Genomic DNA, 19,959 nt, shown 5'->3' with positions numbered 1-19,959 from the left:
CTTAATCAGGCACGTGCGGAACAACATCCAAGCCCATGCAGAAAGCCGAACGGTGCTCCTCCAAGCCGATGCTGCGAGCGGTTTGAATTAACCTGACAAATTCTTCAGGTAGAAAATTTTCCACATCCAGCTCTTATTTTTTTTTATCTAACGAGGTTCTGTTCTCTTTTCACCACCTTTTATTAATTTCCTCGTAAAGTGTCTTTCGAGAGCTGTTATCACGCCGTCTATGACTTGTGCATGTCTCAACATTCTAATGGGCCGGCAGTGTTCTTACCAATCTGCCTAGACCCCACAATTCTTCTCAAGGTTGGGACCGCGATATGGGGCGGCGTTGCTACAGAGCACAAACTACTGCATGCACTACCGACCGCCGTTACTGTTTTAAGCAAATGCGTTATTCACTTCATGCCGAATTCACTTTTAGCTTACATCAGCTCCGCTGCACTGTGGCTACACATAGCCGGCGAACAGTCAACACTTTTCGATCTAGTTACTCATCTCTGCCCCAAGACGCCACAGTCCACCTGCGTGCTGCGGCCACTCCGGCTGCGAGGCTTCAAACGTTCGCCAACGCCGACACCGGCCATTTTTTTCCGACACGGGGGTGCTAACGATCGCGCGTTAAAACGTCGGTAGTGTTCCCGAGCAATAATCTATCCACCTTGCTTAGCTTGATATGTTCACTCACAGTCTATTTAACACCACAATCACTGAGTGTCAAAAAGTGTCTGAACCGAAAACAACTGTGCCGACCCCAATAGGACGGGTAAAACGTGTTTTCATTGTTTTTTAGAGGGTGGGCGGGGACGACGAAAACTGGGTAGGCGGGGCTTACTTCTGCGGCCCAGACAGAGTGAATGCACTACTGGCCGACGCATTGTGACACGCGATGCAAGCGCTGCGTGCAACGCGACTTAGCCAACACGATGCAAAGCTGCCGTCGCGTGCACGATATCGCAGTCCAGATTGAACCTCTCTAAACTAAATGGCTTAAGCGTGAATCGAGCGTACGCACTCGAACTCTGCAGCCCCACACTCGTGCGACATGAAATAGCCACATTATCGCGCTGTGCGAATGTGTAACCGATGAGTTTTGCACAGGCACGCGTATACTTGCCTGCTTGAGCGAGCCGATGCAAACTTGGCGCTGGGGAACACTTCGACCTGCATAATCCATGCGAATGTTTGGGTGTCGTCTTTTCCGTTATTTTTTTTTTGGTCACTGCTCTTTGTTTCTCTCTCCCTGGACTTTTATAGTTTCCTCCGACGGTATTTTACGGCTAGAAAGGAGCATACGCCTTCAGCATTTAGAGTGCGCTCTAAACCGGTGGTATGTTGCTTCCACACGAGCATCCGCTGGCGTGCCTCGGCGTCAACAAGCTCTAAATCGCAATAAAGCCTCGAAATGCGAGTACTTCCCAACCCGCATCCTCGCTTTGAGAGAAACGATGTTAGATCGAAGGGCCCGAGTTGCAACACTTTATTCCCGTTTCGGGTTTTTTTTTTGTTGTCGTGTCGTTTGTTTCCCTTTCATTGATTGCACTAGAATGTTAAAATTTTCTGTTCACGCCGCCTGATGCAGGCGCAACAATTGCGTTCCTATGCATAATCTGCGTTCATCGCGGCAAATGGTTTTTTAGATAAGCCGACCTGCAATTGCTTATGTATTCACAGGAGTAGCATCGTATCCTGTTCAGCGGTGTATTTTTTTCCCAACTAAAGCAGCAGGAAAACTGAGATCTCGATTAAGTGAGAATGTGAAGGCTGGCTCAATGAAACTCCAGTTTCGTGCATAACACATTATGCCTCATGGATCGGGCCTAAGCCACACAAAACGCACATACATACTCGCTTTCTGTTATTCCGTTTCTTTTTTATACTGCTTAGTATAGTGTACTCCTTTTTCGACGAAAAATCGCTACCTGTGTGTCTGTGTAGATGTTCTACCTGCCAGGCACCATTACCGGGAATTCAGGATAGCGCTCAGCAGTGCCGCTAGGCCTAGCGGCCTATAGCGCTTCAATGTGAGGCCACATATATTTTCCAAGAACGAATTGAACAGACATGGGCGTGAATTTTCTCAAATAATTTAGATTTCTTTGGCGGACTTCCAGAGCATCTGAAGGCAGCGACGCCCCGATGTCCGATCGAGATTTTCTTCCCACACCCTTCAAAGTTTTAACAAAGAGAATCTATGGAAACGGTCGAAGTTTTATGGTCTTTTGCGAGACGAAAAATAGGCTTGTCAAGAATCTACTGCTCCGATCTCTTTTTGCCAGCGCAAACAGACAGAGGACGGGCTCAATTTCCTGCTCTTCAAGATTTTTCTTTCTTTCTTCAGAACAACGAATAATGAGTGTCCAGAATGGACATTTTCAGATCACCGGCGTCTGTTCCCGCACGGTTATACGGTTGGTTAAAAGCCAACCTGTCCGCTGTAGCGTATTCGTTGCTTTATGCTTTTTGGGACACTTTCCAGCGGATATTTCAAGCATTTTCGCAGAAAAATTTAGTTAATGCTTTGCCCACAATGACTGTGTCCTAACACGTTTGTGGTCGTCCTTGTTTATTGGGATTTATGCAGGTATATTTTGCTGTGCGTTTTCTGGCAGCGACCTCCCTGGCGGCCGAGCGCGCTGGGAAGAGGTCTTGCTTCGAATGCTAAGCCTCCGTGTCCCTCTCATCCCAGTGGTAACCTGGTTGTGGCCTGCACGGTAGTATCACACCCTTTTCGGCGACTCCTGCCTCTCTTTGCGTGCCATCCGGCAGAAACGCCTGCTCCGGTGCGGACCGCCCTCAGGCCGTCCACCGGATGTAGAAGACTGCATATTTGGGCCGCACCACCGGACGTTACTGGACTTCTTTCGGCAGTCCAGTGTGTAGGTAATACTTTATGCGAGCAGGCACACTGTTGCAATAATAAAAAAGTACTATGTCTGCTAGCGGTCATCTTATTTGACAACACCACATTAGAGAGGTTAGAGACAGTGAGTATGAATGTCTCTTCTGCAACTATGGTCTCGAGCCTGCAGGTAAAACCATATCTATGGGATTTAATTGCGGCTACCGCCTCCTAAAGACTTTTGCCTCCGATAGTACATCCAAAACTGCGACCGCAGATTTGTCGCACCACATCACATGATCGCCAGCAAATTTTACTGTGAAAGAGGAAAGGGGGATTTTGTTCCCTTCTTTTTCCACCCGTCGCTCCCACTCTCTCTTCGTCTTCCCTTTCTCATTTCCCTCTCCCTCCCCTCGGAGAGGAAGATTTCCTTCTCTTTCCTTTGCCCCCTGCTAACAAGTGGCAGGTGGCAGATGGAAGCTTCAGAGGACATCGCCAACGGACACTTTTTTTCCTACCACGGGCTTCTAACGATAACGCATTAAAAGCGCCGGCTAAATCTAAGACTCACGGGGAAAGCAGCGTCGCTCAAGTAGCATGACCCCACCCCCTAGCTAAGGAAATGCCCAACTACCAACCACCACCCACCTCCGCGCAACTTCACTCTCGAGAAAAATTCTGTAGCGCGCATAAAGCACCGACTTAGAGCAAAAACATTCATTAGAGTAAAAACATTAATGTAATCATCGAGGCTAAAGCCAACTGCTTTCGCAGAGATGACGCATCAGATCTATGGCTGTCTCGTATTCTTTTTTTCTCTCTGTAAGGTGCCTATGAATTGAATGCTCAAGAAACGTCCCGTGAGTAAAGACGCGCCACATGATTATTCTTCGTTAGCTGTTGTCAGCAAAAGCTAGCATCATTGTCAAATTTTCTTCTCTGTTCTTCAGATTTAAGTTCTGATCGCGTTAAATGCACCCGATTTAGTTTCTTCTTGACTGAAAGAGTGTACACAAAATCTAACTGGGGAAGAAGAAATGAGTAGGCGACGAAACGCAGACAAATTAAGTGCAGGTCGCCAGCAGCTGTTCTGCCAGGACTTCCTTTCCACAGTGTCCACTCTCTTGCTTATTATAGATTAAGCCAAGGCGACATGTGGTTGTTAGCCTTGAATTTCGAAGTGGAAAAAAAAATCAGAACAATCGCGGTCCTCTCCAAAGAAATACAAGAAAAATATGAAACAACTCAGAGTTGAGATTTGGGCGAGTTGGTAAGCGCTTGTCTCGCCTTTGTTGCGCGCGCTGTTCACCCACCATGGACAACTCGGAGTCCTTTTCCTCTCTTTTCTTTTTCTCGAATCGCCGACGACTCGCGTCGCATTCGCCACTAAATTAGACGAAGAAACCCCCCTCGCAAAATTTGTGAGGGGGGGGGGGGGGGAGTAATGTGGAAAATTGAGCTGATGAAGACGGTCCCAGCAATAAGCCGTCAAATGAGAAGGTAATCTTTGTTTGCGTTCGTGTCTAATATTGCATTACTTTCATGACTAGGGGTTACTTTGCCAAATGGAAGGTAACGAAAATCAGCTGACAGAACCCTGGCACTGTAAATATCCCACGCACGAAATGAAATTTTACTTTCACCCTTCGGCTAAACATAGCAGGGGGGAGAAAAATTTTCCTGCGACAGTTCCGCAAAAAGTGCATAACACATTAAAATCTGAGATATTTCTGCAATATGTGACAGTTGCTTTTATTTGTATCCTAAAACCCTTTTAATTCTTGACTCCAGCAGGCATAAACTTTTATGACTGCTTCCTACGCAGCGCACAGGCAACCATAAGTGTACAATCCACTCAGCGCATACAACCCACGATAAGTTCCCTTGAGCTTTTATACCCACCACAAACACTCCCTACTATCCGCGCCGCCTCCTTCGGCCCCTTCAGGACACAGCTGTGTTAGCCTTTGAAGCGGTGATCTCACCGCACTATGTTTTCCCCCATTGCCTGGCATCGCGGTTCTTTCTTAGCGCACGACCTCGCACATTCCACTGTGAGCTCCGAAGTGCGAGCGTTGGCGGAACTATAACGACAGCGGAGGGGATGGTACAGAAACAAACAAACAAAACGAAACAAAATCAACGCGAAGAGAACTGCATTGCCAAATCCCGAGCTGATGAGCGCTTAACGGGCGCCTCCACTCCTCTCTTATCGCTCGTGCCCGAGCGCGCATTCCTCCTTCCTGGACGCGCTCCGAGTGCGTCACGGCGACGCTCGCTGACGTCGGAGTGGTTTTCCCGAAATCCAGTGCATCGTCCGCTGGAGGACGCCGCCCCCTCCCCAATTCTTCTGCCTCGCCGACTTCGCCCCTCCCTCTCCTTATTTGTCTGCGAGACAGAGAAAGGTTGACCGGACGACACCGCTTGCAGTATACTGAGACTTGTATAACCTGACGTTGAAGCCAGGAGAGGGGAGGGTTCCGGAGTTTTCTCGAAGCGCAACGTCCGTGGATGCGAAATGACTGCGCGTTCCGCGTCGCAATATGCACGCGCCGAAGTGCTCCGCCTTCCCTCACTCAGCGACTGTTTACTTCCGCCTGCGTCTTAATGATCAGCGAAGACGCCACGCTGCCACTAACGAGCGAGGGTGAGAGTCAATCTATGAGGTAACGGGCATCCCATGTGCATAATAAACTCAGCTCCCTCCCCGTACTCATTTGCATACATGCATCTTCCAGGCTTCTTTGCAGCTGTCCGTTCTTTCATAATTACGCATTGTCACGATATGTTCCGTTTTCTTGTCAGTTTTGTTCTTTCAGGATTAAATATTTTCCGGCGCCGACAAATCTTTCTCACAAGCCACTAACAGCGCAATGCAACGAAAAATCGACATTTAACACCAATGTGAACACTTGGGGTCGGCAACACTGCATGAGTGAACGTGCAGCGAATAAATAAATAAATAAATAAATAAATAAATAAATAAATAAATAAATAAATAAATAAATAAATAAATAAATAAATAAATAAATAAATAAATAATAAAAATGTGTTTCGCTTCTCCGTGACTTACAAATAAGGAAACCGTTTGCGTTTGGCACATGTTCCAAATAATCAGCATTTACCTTTTTTTTTTTGCAGTGTGCAGAAAAACAAGGAGCGGCTGGCGAGTTTCAGTCTGCGAAGGTGTGGCTGTAATGTTTTTTTCCTACCTTAAGCAATGATCCTCACTGCCCTTTCTTTTTAATTTTGGATATCTGAGTCAGAAAAACAGCACGTGCGAAGAAGTCATTTGAGCCGTATATGCAATCCACGCTATGTTTATTTTTTTTCTCCGCAGTTTCTGCGGGTAAATTTGAGGAACCATGCGCATATTTGAGAAAAATCTATATGACTGAATTACGAGTACGGCGGCGAGGTAATTGGCAGTCATGTTCTAGGGAATTCAGGCCCTGTCGTACTTTCGTTCGGATAAAGAACAAGGGAAAAACTCTTAAGAGATAAACCCACGCCTACTATACTTCTGAGCAACCCAAAGGAAGAACAGGAATTCTTCGCTGAATTGTTCTTATTTTTGTTCGTTAGCAAATTTACGTGTTTCTTCTTTTAAGCTTCGAGCGTAATTTTTTGTCAGTTTTGTGGGTTTTTGCTGAAGTATTTTGTATCCTAGCTCGCAAACTAGAAGCCCAACCTTCTGCAAGCCTTACATTAGCCCCCGAAAAAAAACGCAAGTGCTACAGATAACAAGAAACTGCTTCGTATTCTAGGAATTTTAATCTGAAAGCCCGTCCAGACCACAAAAAAAAGAAAAAAACTCGCTTTAACGATTTTTTTACCTTTTTAGCCGATTAGCTTCCCCTTTTTGTTCTATGATACGTTCAAGGCGTTTATGATTCTGAAAAAAAAGTAAGTGATGTGGCAAGCCTTATTATAATACCCCGACAAAGAATGTTTTCGTAGTAGCAGTTCTACTTGTTCGCGTCGTTCATTGGCGCATAGTTGCATGACTTGGCTACCTTAGAGCCTTTCTCGAAGCCAAAGATTACTAAAACGAAAGTGTTAAGAAAGAACTGTTTCTTCGTTCGGGTGTCCAAAGGCCTGAGCGAGAGAGAGAGAAAGACGAGAATTTTATTGCCACGCTGAGGATAACCTGCGTCGAAGTATTGGCAATTATTCTTGTTCTTGCAAGAAGATCCTTGCGGTTAACGAAGTATTTAAGAATGGGGATGAAGGGTCATTCCCCCCCCCCCCCCCTCATGAACAAGAGATCATTTATGGAAAACCGCATTGCCCCCTCTTCCTTCGTAGAGTATTGATTTTTTTAAAACATGGAGAAGAAATCTCCAGGCAGCAATGCGTAAATCGGACCAAGCTCCGGCTTATCAGTTCGAAGTTTAAAGTATACGCCCCTGAGAATTTCTCCGGGATGCGATTTCTGCCGCCGAGATGAGCCGCAACTTTGTTCTTTTTTAGGCGCTTCAGCGAAGGCGTTCGGTGGCACCATTCGGCCGAAATTCCTCCGGCTCTGGACGTCGAATGCAACATACTTTTTTTCAGGCTGCTCTGATTTCGCATAGTATCCGTTCTAGTGCGTCCCTCAGCAAACGCGCCAGTGTGACTACTGTGCCACGCTGATTCTGCAGTCATAGCTTCTAGCAAAGAGTAATAGTATCTACTCTTAATTATCTATTTCCTGGCATGCTCCGCTTCCCAGGCGGTCATGTTCGTGGAGCGAAGTTATCAGCCGGTATCACAGCGAGGTAGCGATGCCAATGTTCGCAGGACCGGGTTACTTGTTGGAGGGAGGGGGATGATGTGGAGGGCGAAGCTTCGCCGCCGCGCGGAAGAATACAGGGGCCCCCCTTTTCTTGGCAGTGGAATTAAAGCGACCACTATGCACGGACCGCATCAGCCGTGGTCTCGACTCAAGGCGGCTTATTCTCGGTAAGAGCTCCCTTGGCGCGAAGGAGCGGCGCGGCAAGATTAGAAAGTCATTTCGCAAAACCTCGTCGCGCGCCGACGCTGTACAGTAGGGCCCCGTTGCTGGCGTTGAATTTTTGGCCCAAAGGCGCGTTGTTAGTGGAGAAGAAAAAATAACAATAAAAGAATGGAATTAAAATAAAGGGTGGTCGATGAGTTTTTTGGAAAATTACACACTGACGAGCTACGGCGGTCCCGTGATGGCGAGTTCTTCGAGGTACGCTCTCGCTTCGCTGTCCGCGGAGACCTCTCGGGTGAGTTCACTGACACGCCTGCTCTGTTTACTGCGAACCTTTCTTCTCTTTTTCTTTATCACGGCGTTAGCTGAGAAGAGACCTCTCTCTTAAATAAAACGGCGTCGGCTGCTTCAGTCATGTTCAAGCGCTCACTAGCAAGCTGCGCTTCGGGTGGGCGGAGAGTGGGCGTGGGAAGTGCGACATAGTCAACGCTACCATGCCTTAGCCTCTCAGGACAGCCAAAAGTGGGAGTTTCGTTTTTTTTCAAGGTTGAGCTCATATTTGCCAACATTAATGCTGGCGTCACTTGTTAAAACATTACACAAACACGAACGATGCTAGTGCGGGCATGGCTAGAAGTGTGTCGAGTTTCGCTGAAGAAGGAAAAGAATTCTGACGGTCCCCCCAAAACAATGCTGCAGGCGGTATGCGAGCATAAAGCAATGAACTGCATCAGGAACACTGGTTCACACCTTCTACGACCCGAAACTTCTCCAAAAAGAAAAAAAAGGAAACAAAGGAACTATACGGCTTGCACTTGAGGCGAAGGAAACTACAGTGCCAACTGGCCAACTGAACAGCCAAACAATCCTTACGGCCTCCTCCAGCATCGCCCACACGCAAGCCCCAGATAGATGGCACGACCCCCCAACACCCACTCCGCAGCGGACTTCGCCCCACTCTCTTCGGAAGGCACGAGTAGTTTTGCAACGTATTTCAACGCCGACTAGGGCGGCCAAAAACTCCGGAGAGAGAAGCCCTCGCGGCTATTGCTGCCCCCCCCCCCCCCCCATAAAAAAAATAAACATCTTTCGCGCAGTTGGTAAATGGCTTTCACTCCTGCACACACATACACACACTCACAATCGAGTACAGCAGCAACGCACTGCACTTTTACCAGCACCATGACGGCGGTTCCTCTCCGGAGGTAGCGGCGGTGAGCTGCGCGCTAGCTCAGTCGTAATTAACGAGCTTCGCTAACCTCGGTCGGCGGCGCGCAAGCTGCCACCTTTGTCTTTTTTTTTATCCGGGCTGCTGGGAAGAGCGGGGCGCGCACCGCACAAACTCGCGGCCGGTAGCTCGCGGGGGCCGTACGAGTTGAATGGAAGGACGTTTTAATTCAGACGCACCCGCGGTGGCAGGAAATAACCGTCTGCTCATTACGGCCTGCCCCTTCGCGTTTCCGGAGGAAAAAAGAGTTGCAGGGACGTAGACCACTACTAGGAACAGATGGTAGCGTCATTCATTACGGCCATTTTTCGTTCCGGTTTTGTCTAACACTTTCACTGCAGTGGACAAGCAGGTGCGTCTAGTTTTAACTTGAAGAATGTGCCTTGACTTTCGTGGGATCGTATGGCGTGCGCTGACCGGAGAAGCAGGAATAATGATCCTGTTCTTTTTTTTTTTTAGGGGTCCCCTCGCTGGCGCGCGGGGACTAGTTATTCCATGAGTGCTATGTTGGTTTATATTAGTCATGGCGCTAGCAACAAGTACACTGTTGTCAAATGAAGCACCCTTCTACATTTCCACGAATAAATTACCACACAGAACACAGTGCCAGACACACGTGCAGAGCAATCTTTCACTCTGGACGCGTGAAAGAACAGCTTGAGAACTCGAGCCACCCTTCCCGCAAAGCTCCTGTCCGGGTAGACCTAAACAGGAAGCCAGCGACAGCGAGCTCCTCATTCGTGTCCCGCATTCTGCCAAGGGGTAAGCGCGTCCATTGCCTCGTCCGACAGAGTGAAGCCGCGCAACCTGGCCGTCCACGGCCTTCCGCGAAACGCAGCAGAAGGCATTCTTGAGGGCGCAGTCCACCCGATGTAAGGGGCCGCACGCGACAGCCGCGTGATGCAGTGCATAGCGTTGCAGTCTTATCACCCCCGTGACTGGACGGCTTCCAATGGCTCCGAGACTTTCTTCGCTTGAGCCCGCGGATGCGCCGCCGTGCGACTCGTTTAAGCAAGAGGCTGCAACACAGACAAGCTGCTACGGCTGCTGAGAAACCCGTTCGCGGTGTGGAGCAGAGAATAAAAGCGTCCAGGCAAAGAGGAGAGGGAGAGACGTCTAAAACGGGAAAGCCTTCCACCGCTACCTCGTGACAAATTCGGCCGTCGTCGCTACCGGAGAGTGCGCACGCCGCTATTCCTTCCGCTGAATCGGTGCGTCGTCGGGAAGGAAACTCGGCGGCGACCTCGAGGAGTAGCAGCACCGTGCCGTCGCGCCGATGTCGAGGGAGACGGCGTTGCCGACGTCACACTGCCGGGCTGCAAGTGGTCGACCACCGCGCCTAGCCTGGCGCTATTTTTTTCTCTCTAAGAATCCCCCCTCTTTCTCTCTCTCTCGCTCGTCGTGCATGCCTCCGACGCAATGTCGTGGACCAGCGGCGGACAGTGACAGTGGGAACTTATTGCGGTGGTCGCTGTGCAGTATACCTACAGCGAGCAATAAACTGCGATCTCTGTTTAGTACGTGACAGCCGAAAATTTTCGCGTTCGCCGCCTGGTCAGTAACGATGCTACCTGGATGCGCCAGCTCAGCCACGAGGACTTGGCAGTGGAGGGACGAGAAAAAACTTTATTCGAGTCCCGTATGAGGTCACCATGAAAAAGAGCGCTTGCCCCGTCAAGGCCCGATGGTTACCCGCCGACTCCAAGTGAAGCCAAGCACTCTATTGGCGGCGTTACAGGCGCATACCTAGGTTGCGTTCTCTGTCTGCCCAGATCTCCGTACAGTTGTGACAGTGAGACGTATCACGCCATCTCAAGTACCAGTGCATTAGTGGGGTGAGAGGACCTCCTTGGTTAGTCTGAACTTTGCGGAGGATGTTCGCTTGTTCCATGTTGGGTGACGGGGTGGGAGCTATCTTGATAGATGCGATACAGCTAGCGCTATAGCTGATAAAAATCACGGGGATTGCGGGAAGTCTGGGAGCTTTACTGAGACAAGAGAAAACGGGAGGTCTAGCTGTGTCGGCCATGGAGCGCGTTTCGTAGCGTGGACGGTTAGAATCTGCTTGTTTTTCTTATCATCTTTTCTATGTTTTCTGAAAGAAAGAATATATAACGTGGGGTAAATCCTGTCTGGCTAATGCGACAGGCGCATTTATGCTGTGGTCACAATGTTGAAACCCGAAAACGAAACTGACCTAGTTTTCTTGCAACTTGTTCGCTGTGTAGCTCAGTGTGCAGCCGAAAACCAGGCTCACGGCAAAAGAACAAGCATCGTAGTAGACTAATTACCTAAACGACTTCTTCTTGAAAAAAGTCAGTAGAAAAATAAATACCAAGTTTACTGCTTGACTAAATCCACACCTAACGAAAATCGAATCAGCGACCAATTTGACAACGGTACGATTAGGAAGACATATCTGTGATCATCCAGTCATAGTAGGAAAGCTAAAAAGTAAATATTAGATGCAGTTCTTCAATCATTAAATATAGGTTCAATCTTTATTAAAATGATCTAATCTGAAAATTAAAATCGAAGCAGGAGTGATGCGTTAGTAATGCATGAAAGTAGGTCAAGAGTTTCTGTTTACACAAAGCAAGGCTTGCCACAGAAGCGTTAGAAATGCGAAGAAAAGAACGTCTAAAGCGCTTACTGGAACCAAACGTAGAGACAGAAAATAAGAAAAGGAAGCCTATCGCCAAACCTCACTTCAGTAACCAATGCGCGCTAGAATCGTGCACATGACGGCTTATGCTTGCTGAGGCATTTCAGGCGTCCAGATTTTTCAGCCACTGAAAGTCTTAAGGCCAAGTTTTGCAAAACTTTCCAGAGCGAAGTTCCGCGAGGATTCAAAACTCGAGTAAAAGTGAAGGTGGAGGAAAGAGCGTGCGTCTAAGACTTAGAATGAGCGCGCAACAAGGTAAATAAAGCCGGCGCCTGCGGAAACAAGATTAGGCCTTGCTGCCTCGTAGGCGTGTCTCACAGAAAAGCCACATTCAACGAAATGCCGCCGTCGTGCAAGGAGCCAGTCTGGGTCGAAATTTCTCTCCTCACATCAGACCAAACGCGGACGTGAACAAGTTACGAGAAAAATAAAAAAAAGAGCGAAAGAGGAAAAGGCGGTGAGAACTTTGTGGTATGAAGAGACGTTGTTAGGCTTGCGCAGCCGTAAGGCGGATCTGAATTATGCGACGCGTCTAATCTCATATCACGTGGAAGTTTGCCGCGGCATCTCGAAGTTCCTGTGTATATGATTACATGGCTCCGCAGTATATGGTCCACCTTACTATACGGTCGATTTCATGGTATGAGGAAAAACTCTGCTTTCGCTGCGTTGGCGACTTCTGAAAAGGTGGCGAATTGAGCCAGGTTTGCCGCAGCGTGGTACTTATTCAGGTGGACGCCACTGCGCAGCGATGTGCTGCGTGCTTGTTGGTAAAGAACTGCACGTGCCGTGCTGAAAAGAGGAGGGAGGAGGCGAAAGGGGGGAATGATGTTGAGACTCTAACCAGGGAGCTATTCCAGTTGACTACCTAGCGGGGGGGGGGGGGGGGGATATGTACGAAAATGATAAATGGAGAATAGGGAAACGAGGGGTGAAGTAAAGACGAAGAACCGGCGTTATACTTACCGGCATTCTTAGTTCGCTTATCGTGACCCCAGTGACTGTTTCCCGGCGCAGTACAGCTTGAACTCCCAACGCTGAACTGACTTTCATTATATTTCTTTCTTCAGCGGAAGCAGCACGTATAAAGGTTCGGAACAAGTGCTTCCCAATAGATATTACGCGGGAAATTGCAGCTCTCACATTGTCAGTGAAAGAATTCGGCCCGCCATTTGATGGCTGCTGACGAATAAATTATCTAGCATCACGGTTGTTTTCATCCTACTGAGCAAGTCTGCCGTGCAACCGGTCATCTCTCTATGGTCGTTAGGGTGCCCCCGTTCACAAAGTTCCCCACTTTCAAACGGCATTAATAATCCGATATGGGGCGTGTCGCTACGGCTATTGTCTACATTACTGCCAGTTTTGTACAATTAGTTCGTTCGCGAATAATATTTCGCAACAAGCTGAAGACTGACGTCCCGGTCAAAGCAGACGCCACAGCCAAGAACTGAAGTTGTCCGATTAAAAGCCAATGTACGTGACCACCAGATAACTGCCTGCAGTGATAAGGTTTGTTTACATATACATACAATGAGACGTAGTGGGTGCTCAGTGGTGAGCATTATGTTTTTCTGCATTTGACATTTCAGAGAAAGGCTTCAGAAATTAGGATTAGAACAAGAATAGCAAAACTGAAGTATTATGTGTGTGTGTGGGACAGAAATTGAAGGACAAATACATTTTTCCCGCTTAACCACGGTTGAACATTCAAACCGCCGACCCCAAGCCGTGGTCGCGCACGCTGACCACGGCGGGTCTTGCTCTGCCGGGAACCAAAGGAATAGAATAACACTGGCTGACACAAAGAAGGAATTTATTGCTGCACCAACAATAACACCTGATAGCAGCAAAATGCGCTCAGGAATCGAGGCCGTCTGACACACCGGGAAGGTTGCGAGCGAATGTTCGCCCTCTCTAGGGCAGGACAGACACAACGAGGCCGGACGGAACGAGCTGGCGGGAAATATTCCCACGAGGCCTCGCCCCGCTGGCGGAGAGCGGAACGCTGCGCCGAAACGTCTGCACGCGACGAGTTCTCGAGGCTGAAGAGGAAGAGAGATGTCCCTACCGCGACCGCAGCAATCACGCCGTATGCTGGCGCTAGTGTGAGGACGACGCTGGCACCCTCGCTTGTTGGTTAAGGCAACAAGAAAAGATTACATCGCGAGGAAACAAACCATAAGGGGACGGAGCGGCGCGAGTCCCCACACATGAGAGCAGGTGATCGCAAATTGACTGAACAGTGGTTACTGACTGATTAGTGCCTTCAGCTTAGATCCGCTCGCTTTAGGCGAACCAATCGCTATTCGGCTACTCCCCTAGATACTTATATGACATAGGGTTCGTTTTGAACTATATGGCTACGGTATCAGATTCTCGCAAATGCTTTTTTTTTCCGGAGCCAAAAAAGAAAGCACACTTCTTGCATTTCCTATTGTACGTATAGCAAATCACCGCACGCCATCTTTATGACAAAACTGATGGGGCGTGCGATATTAGTCTTGTTAATTTCTTGCAAACGATTTTATCGAAATTTCAGTACTTCCCCACATTCTAAAATGACCGGAATCGGAAGTTTTTATATCGACTGAGCAAGCGATCGACGGCTGAGCAATGGAGCAACTTGTACGAAAAAAATAATAAGCTTGACAAATAGGCATTGAGAAAGACCCCAGAGCAAGAAAACATTGAGTTGCAGAGCGTGGAACGAATAACAGCATCACGCACAATACAAAACAAGAAAACGAAACTTTTTCTAGTTTCAAGACACTGATAGGGCCAAAGCCCTCCCAGCAAGTAGCGCAATGAAGATAAAGAGCAAAACAGTGGAAGCTCAGCGCATGAGACAACAATAGGCGCAGGGAACGAGCCGAGACAAGGAAAGGACTGGAAGCCCCCTCGCCTTACTCCCGGGGCCCAGAAAACACAGGAGCTCCAGGAAGCAGGCGGCAGAGCGGGAGGAGACAAAAAGGACCAGACGACACCGGAAGAGCAGACGGCACGCAGCGAGATAGATAGAGGAAGAAAAAACAGGGGAAGGAGACCACCGGAGAGCGAAAAAAAGAGAGAAGTCATCAAACTACGGTGTCCTTGTAATCGGACTGGAAAGAGATTGGAGGCGTCTCCTAGCCCTCCGAGGAGCACGACGAACAAGTCACAGATCGAACGGCGACTGGGAAAAGGCGTTGTTTTGCGCCAGCGGCACGAAGCGGTGCTTCGTGTCTGGAGGAGAGCTCGCGAGTTGAAGACATTGTCTCTCTCCGCCTCCGTCTTTTCACCTCTTTATCTGGAGTCCTACCCCGACACCGGGTCCCCCAAGGCCGTACACTCCACTGCCGCTACATGGGGACAGGCGACCATGCGGGACCGGAGGAGGGCGCAGAACGCTCGCGAGTGCAGCGCAAATAAAGTCGCCATCATGGAAGCAACTTGTCCGAGGAACCTGGAGTAATCGTCGTCTGCGACTGCCGTTCTCATCGAAAGCACACTCCAGCAAACCAAAGCATAATTAAGAAAGCAAACGGCGCAGTAGATATGATGTTCTGATACTGGAACGTTAAAATGGAACATAACACGAGCCGCCTGAACTACTTCGCCAATTCAATTATTCTTTTGCGGCGGGATTGGGAACCTTGGGCAGTGATTGGTCTCTCTGCAACAGTAAGTAGTTTTCTGATTCGTGTGAAGAGAAAAAAGGCAGTAAGAAAGAGAACTAGGCGCACAGCTGAAGAGTTCAACGTTGTTGATAACACTGATTAAAGACTCTCTCTCTCTCTCTCTCTCTCTCTCTCTCTCTCTCTATATATATATATATATATACGTGTGTAATTTAATCTACCTGACCGCGAAGGAAAATCAACCATTGCAACGACCTTACCGCCGTGCCATTAACGATCCACCCAGTAGCGAAGAGGAACTACCATCCTTGTCCGACTCTGAGTAGGTTTGCAACAGAAAATTAAATGGTGGCTGTTGCGACAAGTCTAGTCGCAGGTTTCATTATTACGCGAGAACCCATCGCCGTGGTACACGACAGATCTGGAGTCTACCCAGTCGCGACGGTTGAATTTCAGCGGAAGCGAAATGAAAAAACGCTCGTATGGCAAGATTTTGTAATGGGCTCAAGAACCACAGGCGGTTGGCATGAATCCGGAGCCCTCCGTAACGGAGCGCCTTCTACCACGCGTGTTAGCATCACCCAAAAGCATCAATCAAATATCTTCTCCCGAACTACCCGTTTGTTTTGAAACTAAAATAATGCTATTACGGCACACAGTCGCGAGGCGAAGAGGACGTAGTTCAGTCGCTGTGCTGTTGACGAGGACGCTGCAGCCAGTGCTTGGGTGACTGGTTTTGGTGCGCCTTCTGACTGCGGCTTGTGGCGTCTGCTGCTGAGATAACCCCCGTAATATTTGGTGGACGTTGTGCGGGGTCTTCATCGCCATCCTGGTCCTGGAGCTTCGTCGTCCTGCGCCTTCCGTGGTCATCGGCCGTGTGTACGTGGTCCGCACCGCCCGGCTGTGCCAGACCTGAACCGACCTCGCCGCTAAATTTCAATAAGTTGAATATTTCTTTTAATCCTGGACCTTCCAAAAACTGTGGTACTTCTTGCGACACCTGGGTATGCTTCGCAGGATTTACCGCGCAGTGTCTTTTCATATCCGTTCTGCGACAGGCCACATTATCACCTGTACGGGCTGGAAAATCACGAGCTAACGTAAACCGCAGTGCAGGGCTCACATCCTAAAACCTCGCGCCTCTCTGCACTTCCTATAATAGCCGAAACGTTATCCACGAAATCACGCGTACTTGGCTCCCATTTCGCAACTTTCTTCAATCCTAATCCTTTCAAACGCTTGAGTGAACTTTCAGTGAAGCGCTGACATTTTTTCTACGTCCAAAGTTTGCATGCGAGCGAACAGTTCGGGGCAAGTTTTGCACGCAGATTACAAGCCACACACATTTTTTTTTAATTTTACGCAAGGAACGTTCTGGCTTCAAACAGTGGTCTTACCGAGCTAATGGACTGATTGTGCGCGCAATTTCAAGGTCGGCCCCGTTTAGTAAAGGTCACAAACTTGTTCCGCGCACGTGCACGGGGCTTCAGAAATTTGCGATATAGATATAGCCGCCAGCTTTCTTTTTATTCAGCATATATCGTACTTAGTAGCAGCATTTATTTCGACTTTTTTATTTTTCAGCTCCGGCATTGTCACTTACGTAAACGAACCACACGGTGCTTAATACAGAACAAAACTAAATAGGGCACAGAGGCGAAAAGAAATGGCGCGTATTTCTTCGACTACGAGGCAGAAGCATCCAGTATGACACGACAAAACAAAGCACGAACATACTCAGCCTAGACTTTTGTACAGTCTTGACGCGCTAAAGGCTCGGACGGGCTTGCTGAATATGGCGCGAAAGAGAAAGGGGGAGATAGTGGCCAGAGGGGCCTCTGCACCGGCAGTGCACAGCCAGAGCCAAATGAATTCCCAACAGGGCAATGAAAATAGAAACAGCAAAACGAGAAGAGTTTAGCGAAAGGAGAACGAATTAAAGTGCACATGATTTTTACTTGTATGGTACAAACACCGCTGTATGAAAGCTTTAATAAATCCTACCTGTACCTTCAGGCCCTAACAGTTTCGTATTCTTTTCACGTTTCACTTATCCTGTTCGCGTTTTATTTGACTCTGCTGTTACATGCGAAAATAGTTTGTCTTGGAAAAAGGGCGCCAGCTGTGAGCACGCCTAATGTCACTTATACTTCACCATTCTGTTGACATCATTTAACTCCTGTCTTACATACATCACATTCCGCTTCCATATACGCAACTACTAATTCATCTGCATATAGCTTTCACAACCTGAAGCAAATATACCTACAGCCTTTAAATATGATTTATGACCTACATTTCCACGCAACAACTGCTGTCTTTTACACCCATCAGAAATGCTGATTCTTAGTGCATCGTGTAGTTTTCTTCGGAATACTTGCTAGCACAGCTCATTCTAAGTGCTGTAACCAGCTAACCTGCGTGTTGTTATACTGCTACAGTTCTGTTCGCTCATTCGTCCACCTTTTTATTTCAATTCCCGTATTTTCGAAATTCCTTCCATGAAACCATCCCTACTGTCATCGACAGAATCTCGAAGCAAACTGAGGACATAAATCGCCTCGTTGTCTTATCGCGAAAGCCCAGATCTAACCATCCTCAACAACAACAAAAAATTAAAAAAAGAAAGTACAGAGGACAAAAGCTGTCGTTTACTGCGCAATGAGCATTCGTATTTTAGGCGGAAACAACAACGTCTATGCAGTCACTTATCGCCGAAGCTCGTCCTTAGCTACTCGTAAATTATTCAGGTTTAAGAAAAAAAAAGTTATTTTTCCCGCAGTTAAACACGGCACGTCTAATTTCCCAAATCGGTCGTAACAACATAGCTCGTGGGGGACCCGTCTGGAAACACTACCAAATTTTCTAAATTGTTCTTACGCTTCAAAATCATGGCGTATTGCTGGCCGCATAAACTGTAGGTACACCAAATTCAAGCTAGCCTTTGACAAATACAGAGAGCACAAATTCAATTTGAGAAGTGCGCGATAAGCTGTAAAACGGAGTCTTGAGTAACACAACGAGAAGCGAGGAGACGGGGCTCCCATTAATTCATCAGAGATAATTGTTTTCCTGCATTCCCACACCACTGCTCGAGAATGTAACGAAACATAATCATTTTCAGAAAACTGATAAACGCTTTTTGCTTCCGCAAACAAACACTGACTGAATTCAGATACGGAAGAAAAATTTGAGACGCATGGCGAGTCGATGAGCAGCAACAGCTTCCAACTGCAAAAATGTATTATACGCAGGAAAATAATATCATGTAAAGTAGAAATATCATGCAAGATGTCACTATTGGCCAAATTTCTCCACGTGTAATTATTAGTGAAAAGTGCTCAAGAACTGGCGAAAGATACGCAATTCATGCTGGGTCTGTTTGTGCCAAATAGTTGAGATCAGCTTGTCTTGAAAGCTATGGTAAATGCTCGTGCTCACCTAGCTCACTGCATTATTGCAAGATAAGAGGTGAATGAATTTCAAACAAAATTTTCATCTGAATTATCACTAAGTGCCAGGTGTCAGCAGCTAAAAACGAAACAGCAAAGAGCGGGAAAAGAACACTGTTAACAAAATTTAACTTTATTTGGAGCCTTCAGTGGAAGGCTTATTGGAGAAGTGAAAGCTCTGGACATCAACAGTAGCGACTCAGGACTTTAAAAGAAATCCGTATGAGCAAATAAAACTGCAACGAGATAAAAGAAAGGGGTGAGCGGGGAGCAAGACACCATACACGAAGCAGACCGGCTAGAAAAACAATTTAATACCCCCGAATTTCACGAGCGGCTTAGCAAAGGTAATAAGCGGATTCACGCCGCGGGCTCAGTATCACTTCGAAGAGGAGCCATAAAAAAAAAAAACGAGGCAGAAAGCAGGGCGCCGTAGGAATTGAGCGGCTGATTAGGGAGCACGCATGGCCGAGCATAAGACGTGATGAAGCAGAAAGAGAGAGAGAGAGAGAGAGGAAGAGCGTAAACGAATAAAAAGAGCGGCGGGAACCCAGTTGCTTCTTTCTGACGCCTTCGCATATAGAAGTGTTGACATCATTGGAAGGTGAGCAGGAATATATTAATGAGAAAGCCTTTGTGACGTGACGCGTCCTGGACAGCCAAAGTTAACTTAGGTTAAGGTATGAACAAAAGAAAGGGGCGCTAACTTCCTCCCTCTGGACGGACAGTTATATCGTACAGCGTGGGTAAGTGATGGTAGAAATGGTAAAGAGAGAATGGGTAAAGACCAGATCCGCTCGTGGGCGCGGTGTGCTAACTGCCCATGTGCCTGCATACTGCAAGACGCTCGTGTGAGCACTGCGCTATAATTACATCGTTGTTGTTCACCGCTGAAACCAAAAGGTCGCTTCTGAGATAGGCCGATACGGGAGCGCGCATATTAGGGTGCATCGACGCCAGCGCCGCCGTTGGTGACGTCGAGGCACGGTGCTTTCCCCGAGGTTTCAAATGCGGGCCCCTTGTTGAAGCACGATCTGGTGTTAAATGGCAGAAGTATCGTAAGTACAAATGGACTGTCCTGCCACGTGTGGAAAGTTTGAGCTTTAGTAAACTGCTGTATGAAACCGTAGAGCGTTGGTCCTTCAAATTACCTTGTGTACTCAAATCACCCACTGGCTTTTCCATGCTCTATATTAAAGGCTTCATCGAA

At 47.8% G+C, this 19,959-nt stretch overlaps 1 protein-coding gene across 5 annotated transcripts in view; it reads right to left on the bottom strand.

The window, feature by feature from the left end:
• Nucleotides 1–19,959, bottom strand: part of LOC144120480 (pleckstrin homology domain-containing family G member 5-like) — a 626,877-nt gene that overhangs the window by 283,459 nt on the left and 323,459 nt on the right. The window lies entirely within an intron of this gene.

This window comes from Amblyomma americanum, chromosome 2 (assembly GCF_052857255.1).
Source record: "Amblyomma americanum isolate KBUSLIRL-KWMA chromosome 2, ASM5285725v1, whole genome shotgun sequence".
Lineage (NCBI taxonomy): Eukaryota > Metazoa > Arthropoda > Arachnida > Ixodida > Ixodidae > Amblyomma > Amblyomma americanum.
The sequence above is the reverse complement of the archived record's forward strand: the minus strand, read 5'-3'. Positions and strand labels throughout refer to the sequence as shown.